The sequence below is a fragment of the Primulina tabacum genome, chromosome 3 (assembly GCF_025594145.1).
Source record: "Primulina tabacum isolate GXHZ01 chromosome 3, ASM2559414v2, whole genome shotgun sequence".
Lineage (NCBI taxonomy): Eukaryota > Viridiplantae > Streptophyta > Magnoliopsida > Lamiales > Gesneriaceae > Primulina > Primulina tabacum.
In genome coordinates, this window is record NC_134552.1 from 1,733,984 (window position 1) to 1,744,821 (window position 10,838).

Consider the following 10,838-nt stretch of genomic DNA (forward strand, 5'->3'; position numbering starts at 1 on the left):
TGGGTGACGAGGGGAGGAGGATTACGTTCCCGAGTTAGAATTGTGGCAAACAATTGCAATCAATCTAGCTTATGTTCAAAATTTTGGGTAAGATAATGTGGAATCACGACTGTAGAATAATCATTGAAAATAAATTCTCCGCAACAGTTGTCATGAAATCTTTGTTCTAAAAAGTCAAGAATACGCAAATGTTTAAGTGCATTTTCAGTGCCAACGTAATTTTAACTATTTCTTTTTCTTTCTTTTTTTTTTTTAAATAAAAATTTTATGTCTGTTTCAATCATTGCGTTATGGTGACTATACGGAAAAAATGTAGCATGTGAAAAAGTGTAATGCAAAAAATATCGGACAAAGAGCGGCGTTCTTGCTTTTATTTACTTATTGGTCTAATTGTTTAAATTGGATGTTAACTTCGATAATTTTTTTAGCTGATGTCCAAAGATTTTTCTTAAATTTTCATGTGAGGAGTGCTCGAAATTGTTTCCGGTGAAAACATCCGAGAACGATAAAGAGAATTTCTGTAGATTAAAAGGGTTTCAAGTTTTATGTTTTATTTCAAGTTTCTAGCCAAAGAATTATTTAATGTCTTATCTTTTAATTTTTTTCAGCCTTTTGTATGAAAATCTTCGATCCAAACTCATTTTCGTTTGACTCAAAGAACACGTGGTTTTCTCAAATATCTGGTGCAAGTTTTGAAGCATCTCAACCTAAACATAAAAGGCAAATGTAATTCGTTCGTTTCATTATGGTATTTTTTAAAGTTGAGAATTTTAGTTTGGATTTTTCTGTTTGAATGCATGTAGAAAATGTGTGTGTGCAGATTCTGTGCAGTGTGTGCGGAATGTGTGCAGTGCATGTGTGGTGTTCTCATGTATGTGTGCAATGTTTGTGCAGAGTTTGTGCAAAATTTGTGCCCGTAGTGTTTATGCAGTGTGTATGAAATGTGTGTACGGAGAATGTGCAAAATGTGTGTATTGTTTATGCAAAGTGTGTGTCGAGAGTGTGCAGAGTGTGTGTATGTGTGCAGTGTGTGTGCCGTGTGCAAAGTATGTGCATGTGTGTGTGTGTGTGCAAGAGTGCATAATGTGTATAGTGTTTGTGCAAGTGTATGCAATGTGTGTGCAAAATGTGTGCAATGTGTGTGCAAGTGGATGCAATGTGTGTGTGCGTGCAATGTGTGTGTATGTGTGTGTGCAAAATGTGTGCAGTGTTTGTGCAAGTGTATGCAATCTATGTGTGCGTACAGAGTGTGTGTGTTGTGTGTGCAAAGAGTGCAAAATGTGTGCAGTGTTTGTGCAAGTGTATGCAATCTATGTGTGCATACAGAGTGTGTATTGTGTGTGCAAAGAGTGCAAAATGTGCGCTATGTTTGTGCAAGTGTATGCAATGTGTGTGCAGTGTGTGCATAATGTGTGTGTGCAAAATGTGTGCAGTGTTTGTGCAAGTGTATGCAATCTATGTGTGCGTACAGAGTGTGTATTGTGTGTACAAAGAGTGCAAAATATGTGCAGTGTTTGTGCAAGTGTATGCAATCTATGTGTGCGTACAGAGAGTGTATTGTGTGTGCAAAGAGTGCAAAATGTGTGCAGTGTTCGTGCAAGTGTATGCAATTTGTGTGCAGTGTGTGTATAATGTGTGTATGCAAAATGTGTGCAGTGTTTGTGCAAGTGTATGCAATCTCTGTGTGTGTACAGACTGTGTGTATGTGTTTGTGCAAAGAGTGCAAAATGTGTGCAGTGTTTGTGAAAGTATATGAAATGTGTGTGCAGAGTGTGTGTATGTGTTTGTGCAAAGAGTGCAAAATGTGTGCAGTGTTTGTGAAAGTATATGAAATGTGTGTGCAGAGTGTGTGTATGTGTGTGTACAAAATGTGTGCAATGTTTGTGCAAGTGTATGCAATGTGTGCGTGCGTGCAATGTGTGTGTAGAGTGTGTGTATTTGTGTGTGTAAAATGTGTATTGTGTTTGTGCAAGCGTATGCAATCTGTGTGTGCGTACATAGTGTTTGTATTTGTGTGCGTGCAATGTGTGTGCAGAGTGTGTGTATGTGTGTGCAAAATGTGTGCAGTGTTTGTGCAAATGTATGCAATCCATGTGTGCGTACAGAGTGTGTGTATTGTGTGTGCAAAGAGTGCAAAATGTGTGCAGTGTTTGTGCAAGTGTATGCAATCTATGTGTGCATACAGAGTGTGTATTGTGTGTGCAAAGAGTGCAAAATGTGCGCAATGTTTGTGCAAGTGTATGCAATGTGTGTGCTGTGTGTGTATAATGTGTGTGTGCAAAGTGTGTGCAGTGTTTGTGCAAGTGTATGCAATCTATGTGTGCGTACAGAGTGTGTATTGTGTGTACAAAGAGTGCAAAATATGTGCAGTGTTTGTGCAAGTATATGCAATGTGTGTGCAGAGTGTGTGTATGTGTGTGTGCAAAATGTGTGCTGTGTTTGGGTAAGCGTATGCAATCTGTGTGTGCGTACAGAGTGTGTGTATGTGTGTGCAAAGAGTACAAAATTTGTGCAGTGTTTGTGCAAGTGTATGCAATGTGTGTGTGCGTGCAATGTGCGTGCAGAGTGTGTGTGTGTGTGTGTGCAAAGAGTGCAAAATGTGTGCAGTGTTTGTGCAATTGTATGCAATGTGTGTGCAATAGTTTGCAGAGAATGAGTGTGCAGTGTGTACAAAATGTGTGCCGAAGGTATGCAGTGTGTGTGCATGTGTGTGTAGAGTGTGTGTATGTGTTCAATCAAGGTTGTAAATGGGGGGAGGCAGTGGCGGGGCGGTCGTACCGCCTCGGCCACCTCGGCGGTGCCCAGGCGATGCCTAGGCGGTTGAATTTTTTTAAGTAATTTTTTTATATAATCATGCAATATAATCACAAATAGTCATAATTTTTTTTATGTAAAATGTGCAATTAAATAATATTTAAACACAAGAAGCTTCATACAATGTAATGTCATCTAGATAATGTGCAATTAATAAATATTCATCATCATATTAATCTTCAACAATAAATCAATAATAAATTAATAATAGGAAAAAAATTGATTTTTGAAATCACAAAATGTGAAATATTATTAAAAAACTATGATAAATAATAAATATGCAATGTCTAACCTAAATATTCTGACTGCTGGCGGCGGTTGGCGGCGGGCGATAGACTGTGTGTGGTGGTTGAGATTTGAAAGTTGAGAGTTGAGAGTGAAAACCAAAAATAAAATTAAGAAAGTGAAGTGTGCTAGGGTTTTGATATTTAGAATTAGTTGACTTTGACTAGATTTTTAAAATTGTTGACTACAACTTAAAAATCTTGACTGCTCGCCTCGCTCGCCTGCTCGCCTCGCTCGCCTGCTCGCCGCCTCGACCCGGTGACCCAACGTCGTGTATGTAACACCCCGAAAATTTTAAAGTCCACGCAAACCACGTGCATGCAATTATTAAATTCTTTTGTATTTTAATTAAATATTTTAATTGCATGAATTAATTATGTTTTGCATACTTGCATATATAAAATATATTTTTCTACATGATTGCATAAAAATTGTATTTTTTAAGGAATATTCAAGTGACTATCGAGGAACGGGGACCGAGGGCTGAAAAATAGAAAATATTTTTATTAAATAATTATTTTTAATTATTTAAAATATGGTCGATGCTTTTTAGTATTTTTAAAAATAAAGGGTTTTGAGGTGATTTTATACGCCGGGACGTAAATTTTATCGGTGTTGGTTTTTCAACTAAAATACGAACTTTTTGACAACCCGGCTATTTAATTCACAAACTATTTTTATCAAAACCTTACTAATATATTTTATTTAATTCTAATTAAAGACTAATGGACTTAATTGTGGCTTAATAGGCCTAAAGTCTAGTTAGTAATTTAATTAGAGTATATAATATATTAAAGCACCTAAAACCCTATTCTAGCATAAAAAATAATCGGCCACCACTCTTTAAAAATTGGAAAACTCTCCCCACCCCTCTTTCATACAAATTACACGGCACCCACATAATAATTTTCAAGGGAGAAGCTTCAAGTTTTTGCAAAGGTTTTCTAGCCGTCGTCTCCTCGCCGTCGTTCTTCGATCCGTCAACGGTTTTTCGTGTGTTTAAAATGCAAAGGCACGCCATAATTCTCCTTTTACTCATCTATCACACCATAATATTTATTTAATTGAGTTTTGAATGAAAAACAAGTTGCACCCTTGAATATTTTCGTTCATGCATCTTCATGAATTTTTTTAAAAGCTTGATTGTGTTCCAAAACATGATTTATATGTGCTAGAAGGGGCTGCCATGATTAGGAATATGTTATAGGAATGTTTTACACGAGTCTAAGGGGTCCTAGAACTACACAACACGCCACAAACAATAATAGAAACAAGTCGGGACCGAAATCGGAACGTATTGATCATGGGGCTCGGTTTAAGGGATTATCGATGCATGGAATTTTAATTCTCTAAAATTTTTAAATATTTTAAATTGATATACCCGAGCTACTATCATATTATTCTAAAATTATACAAAATTTACCTATAAATTTTTTCAAAAAAAATTGGGCCACCCTGATGTCCCTCCGCCCCTGGATGCATGGCCTAGCTTGGGTCACAGCTGGGTCTCGATTAGGGGCTGGGAAGGAGTCCTAGCCATGCTAGGACTCGTGGCCAAGGGCTGGGGAGGAGTCCTAGCAAGTTAGGACTCCACCCGTGAGTTTAGGGGGAAGCATGCGCATGTTTCAGAAGTGTTGGCAGGGAGGAGGGGCTCGGCCAGGGGGCTGGGCTGGGTGAAACTAGGTCCTTTAGGGTCTAGAGAAGGTGGTCTAAGGTTGGGGCAGGGGCTGCTAGGGGTTGGTTCAGGCAGGGCACGAGAAGAAAACCAGAAACGTGAGGGATGTTTGAAGCGCAAAGGTTGCTGCCTTCTTCAGGTGGCTCGTGCGCAGGGTCCAGGGGCTGGGTGGGTCTGGGCTTTGTCTGGGCGTGGTCCAGGGAAGGTTAGGGTCATGGGTGGTCGGTGGTTAGATGGCTGGAAGAGCCCTAGGCTAGTAAAGATTCCTAGTGTAGTTAGAACTCCTCACGTACACACACATGCAAACTGGGCTGCTGTTCAGCAGTTTGTTGAGCGAGCATGGGTTAGGTTCAGGGGCTTGGGCTTGGTCAGGAGGGTGCCTAGATGGGTTGGCTAATTTTTGGCTCGAGGTGGCTCGGGCGTGGCTCGAGTAAATTAGGAGATGGCTCGGCGTGTTCGATAAAGGGTCAAAAACGAAATTTAAGAAGTAAAATTGAATACAAGGGTCCACGGGGGTGGCTCACGACTTGGAAGGGTAGGATAAATCATAAAAACGCTATGTTAAAAATTTGGGATCAAAATAACGAGTTTTGGATTTATCCGGGATTTAATCGCCGCACGAAACGCTAATTAACGAGTTAATTGAAATGCCTAGATTTAGGCTTAATAAATTATGAAAAATTAGGTTTAGGCTTAAATAATTACTATGAGTCTAAATTTTTAATTTAGGAATTTTATATTGAAGTTTGGGATTTTTTGGGATTAAAACACCGTCAAAACAATTAAATAAGTATAAATGAAAAAGTCTAATTTTTAAGTCAAATAAAATTATGGGAAAATTAATTTAGGCTTAAATAATTATTTGGGACATGTTAGAGTCATGAACTCACGAAAAAAAAGTCGAAATCGTAAAATGTCGAGTCTAGGGGTAAAATGGTCTTTTTACACATAGAAATTAGTAAAGGTCATGGCAGTGCCCTAAATGCTGTTTTTATGAAAATATGATTATTTTTAAATGTTTATGAATTTTTCATGATAAAAATATGATTTTTAAGTGTTTAAGGAATTTTTATGATTTACGGAAGACATTTAAAATACATGTTGCATGCTTGGTTTTAAAAATGAAAAATGTTATGTTATCCATGATTTTTATAAAGTGATGTGAATGAAAAATATTGAAGGAAGTGAAGTGATTGTGACTAATTCGTTAATAATGGCGACGTCGTGAGGGTGATGGTCCCAGTGGGAGCCCGACGATCGTGTTTCCATTATCACGAATATGAGGTTATGAGATTATGAGGTTTGAGGAAGAATGGGAATATCGTGAGGGGAGAAGGCCCCAGAGGGAGCCCATTTATGGGAGAAGGCCCCAGAGGGAGCCCCGACGATCGTATTTCTATTCGATCATGTTAGGCCAAGGCTCAGTTGACCGGTGAGAGCGTCGCTGATGTCCCCGCCGCCCAGTACTGTGGTTTCATGTAGATGGATCCATCGATTTTCATGTCATGTTGAGGAAAGTTACAATTAACGATCTGAATTCAACAAAGGAAAAAGAAAAGGAAAAGGAAAAATGTTTATGATCATGTTAAAAAGGTTTTATGTTATGTCATGTTGAGGAAAAAGAAAGGAAAATGTTAAGGTTTATGTGATGCATGTCATGAAAATGTTTATGCTTAAAGTTGATGCATCATTATGAAAATGTTTCTATTTAAAGTTCATGCATCATAAAAGGTGTACGAAAATGTTCATGTTTGAGGTTTATGCATCTTCATGAAAACGATATTTTAAGTACAAGTATTTTTCACTGTTATATGTTGACTGTATTACGTATTATTTGTTATAAATATTATGGTGTGTTGAGTCTTTAGACTCACTAGGTGTGATGGATGCAGGTGGGTACGAGGGAGGTCTTGACGGGTGATTCTACTGGACTGTCGGTGCACACAACCCGAGGACCAGCGCTTCTGCTATTTCCGCATTATGTTTTATGATTAATGATTTTAGATAAAGATTTTTAAGACTATTTATTTATGTTTTTGAGAGATTTTTGAGAGGTTTAGTATGAGCTATACTTTTCAAACTTATTGCTTTATTTAGGTTGGGTAAAACAGTTGACGATTTCATTTTATGACTATTGCACTTGATTTTTAAAATGCTAGTTTGTTGAAATTTTAATTTAAAGGGGAAAATATTTTATACATGTGTTATTTGTCATGGTCAAAAATTGGGATGTTAAAAAAAATTCTAGTACTTTTAAAGCAATAAAAAGGGCAGACGTTTCAGTGTAGCTTCCGCCTAAAACACCCGCCTCATGCATAGACGATGCGGTCAAGGCAGTAGGCGGCCGCCTCGACCGCCATTTAGAACATTGTGTGCAATGTATGCGTGTGATAGTGATAGACTTGTCAAATTGGGTTAGGCCCGTCGGGCCGGCCCGTCCCGCTATAAAAATTGAACAGGGTTGAGTTGATAAAATAGTAACCCGTTTGGGTTGCGGGCCAAGACGAGTCGAGCCCAAACGGGGCGGGCCGGCCCGCCAAATTAGGATAAAATTTTATGTTTTTAAGTTTTAAGTTTTATATAAAAATTGGAATAAGTTTCATGCGCCTCCATGTCTTAGAACAAATATATTGATAATTTACTCTTAGAACAAATTTATTGATAATTTATTCTTACAATAAATATACATTAAAAAAAAAAAAAGAAATTTACAGATATACATAAAGAAAACAAAAGGAAGAAATTCATGTAAATTTTATTCATGAATCTTAAAATAATTTGTAAGCATAGCAGTTGTTTGTGAACCCAAGAGTGGTTTCATTTGAAGTCCGACGAGTTGCAATGAAATTTTGTGGACCCGACGGAGGTTTGCTAATTATGTGTATTGTTGAAGATATAATATTTTTTAAAATTTACAACCGTCTCTTTCCTCGACCTTATGTTCTCTTCCATGTGTGAATCTTCATGTTTGGTTTAAACGTTTTACTTTTTATGGATTATGTTGTATACTTTCTTAATTTCTTATTTCAATGTTTTTAATTATTTTATGAAACTCTTTGACTGAAATATGTTTAGCATTTTTTTCTTAAAAAAATAAGCGGGTCGGCCCGTCTAACCCGCGGCCCAAGGTGGGTTGATCTGGGTTGACCATTTAGAGGCCCGCCAAAATGGCAGGCTGGCCCGCCCCGCCCCGCCTAATGGCGGGTTGCGGGCTGGCCCTGCCCCACCAACCCATTTTGACATGTCTAGATAGTGAGGTGCTGCATGTCATAAAGTTTATTTTACAAGTTTATAGATTTTTTAATGAGTTGGAAATGTTTGAAGGTTAAAAGTACAGATTTTTTGAGAAGTTAAAAATGTTAACTTGTCATGTGGTAAGGTTTTGATTGTTTACGGGGTCTTGATGTGCTATCAAGTTATCGGTTTCCCAGTCAGGATGTCTCTGCCGACTTCTGGATCCATGGATAATATGTGTATGACAAAAAATTTATGAATTGTTGAAGGCTGAAAGATGACTGAACCATGTTAAATATTTATTTTCTTGTTACGATATATGTTGCTTGTTCATCTGCTTTTAAATTGTTTATAGGAAAAAAATTTATGTTTAATAATTTTGAAGTGCACGAGTATTTTCTTGAGGATATTTTGAGGTTTGAAATATTATGAAGTTTTATTTAAAGTTTAAATATACTTACATATGTGAAATTTTGAAAATTTAAATCTATGAATGGTATACTTCTCGATTTTGATATATCCATTATTTGTTATGTATGGACGAATTTGTTGAGTTTATATGTTCACTATATTCTTTTGATACATATAATAATGATTGTGTAACATCCCGTAAGAAAATAATTAATACTACTTTAAAATTTGTGGAAAATATTTTTTTTAGATAATAAACTCTCGCCTTCTGAATTTAAATAAAATAATCGACTAAATTCTTGAAAATAATCCAAGTAAAAAATATTTTCATGACATAAAAAATATCATTCATCACTACTATAAAAGCATTATCCAAAACGAACATTTGAAAATACTTTTTTGCCACAAAATTTTGAATAAATAAAATCAGAGTAAAAAGTTTAACGTATATAAAATCATTTCATAACAATAGCGGTCCTCGAGTTTGCACTGAACACAATCTGAGCAAGCTCACTGGTCAGCACCTCATGTCTCCTCAAAAGCATCAACATGTGCATCGATCAAGTCCAGTGAGCCTAAAGACTCAACACACATAAATCATGAATAGCAAATAGTACTTAATAAAATCACATGCATTTGAAAGCAACGTGTACGAAATAACAGTTGAACATACATAAACATAGACATGTCATAACTGCAAAAACATTTTCATAAATGTTCTTCCATCATAACATACATAATCATATTTAATTTTGCGTAGAAAAATGTTCAAAGCAAGTGGCCCGTAACATAAATCGCTTGATCAGACTAAACCACAGTACTGGGCTGGCAGGGATCACCGCAGCCTTTCAACCGGATGTCCACTCCCACATACATAAATCCCCGGTCATACTTTACCGGGTGGAGAGGTCCCTGGTTGTAACGCCCCCGAAAATTTAAAGGTCCACGCGAACCACATGCATGCAGTTATTAAATTCTCTTATATTTTAATTAAATATTTTAATTGCATGAATTAATTATGTTGTGCATGTTGACATGTTTAAAATATATTTTTCTACATGGTTGCATTAAAATGTATTTTTAAAGGTTATTCGAGTTGCGATCGAGGAACGGAGACCGAGGGCTGAAAAGTAGAAAATGTTTTTATTAAATAATTGTTTTTGATTATTTAAAATATGAGTGATGATTTTTTCATATTTTTGAAAATAAGGAGTTTTGATGTGATTTTATACGCCGGGGCGTAAATTTTTTCGGTGTTAGATTTTCAACAAAAACTCGAATGTTTTGTCAACCCGGCTAATAAATTCACGCACTTTAATAAACAAAATTATTTTTAATATTTAATTAAGCACCAATGGGCCTAATTTTTATGCTTAAGAGGCCTAAACTTAATTAATGATTAATTAACTATTTAATACACAAAAACCCTACCCTAAACCATTATGCCCCACGCCACACACACACTCCACACACACTCAAACTCCTAGCAACCCTAAAGCACACCCCACACGTAGAATTGGAAGGAAAATTGTGAGGTTTTGAAGAAAAATTCAACCTAGGCTCCTACGTCAAAGTTCCTCGCATCGCCGTCGAATATTCGTGCGTTTAAAATGCAAAGGCACGCCATACATCTCCTTTTCTCGTCTATCACATCGTAGTATCGTGTTAATTATCGTTTGTATGAAAAGCTTGGTATGCATATTATTATTTTCGAAATATTGATCACTCATACGTTAATCTCATGTTTTCATGTCCAAACTCATGTTTTGATGCTATTCTAGAGGCTGCCATGATTAGGAAAAGGTTCAAAGGGATTCCTACATGTTTTATAGAGTCCAAAGACACACCATATACGCTGCAAGAATAAGGGAAACAACTTGGTTCGAAAATCTGTCACATGGGTTTGAGGGCTCGGTTGTGGGAAATAAGTGTTTTGCTTGGTCACGGCTTGAGTCCAAGGGTTAGCCAAGGTCGGTGAAGGGTCAAGGGGAGATTCCTAGCCAGGCTAGGACTCGAGTTCAGGGCTCGGGAAGGAGTCGTAGCACCTGAGAGCTTCATGTGTAGCGCACAGGGTTCAGCGGCTCGCGCAGGGAAGTTGGCTCGGTCTGGGGTTCAAGGGCTGGGCTAGGGTGAGTCCTTAGGGTCCTTGGTGGGTGCACAAAATGTTGGTTCAGGGGCCGGGGCGTCGGCTAGGTCCTAGGAGCGAAGCTAAGGTGAACTCTCGGCCGAGGGTTGCAGCTGGGGCTGTGGCTCACGGTTGGGGCTAGAGTCAAGTTCATGGGGTCATGTGGGTCTAGTAGGGTCTAGGGGGATGCTGGCTAGGGGTTGGCTTGAGAGGGCTCGAGCTTGGCTCGACAAAAATCCATCATGGCTCGATGGTGACTCAAGTGTAGGTCTAGGGTTTGATCCTTTGTAAATT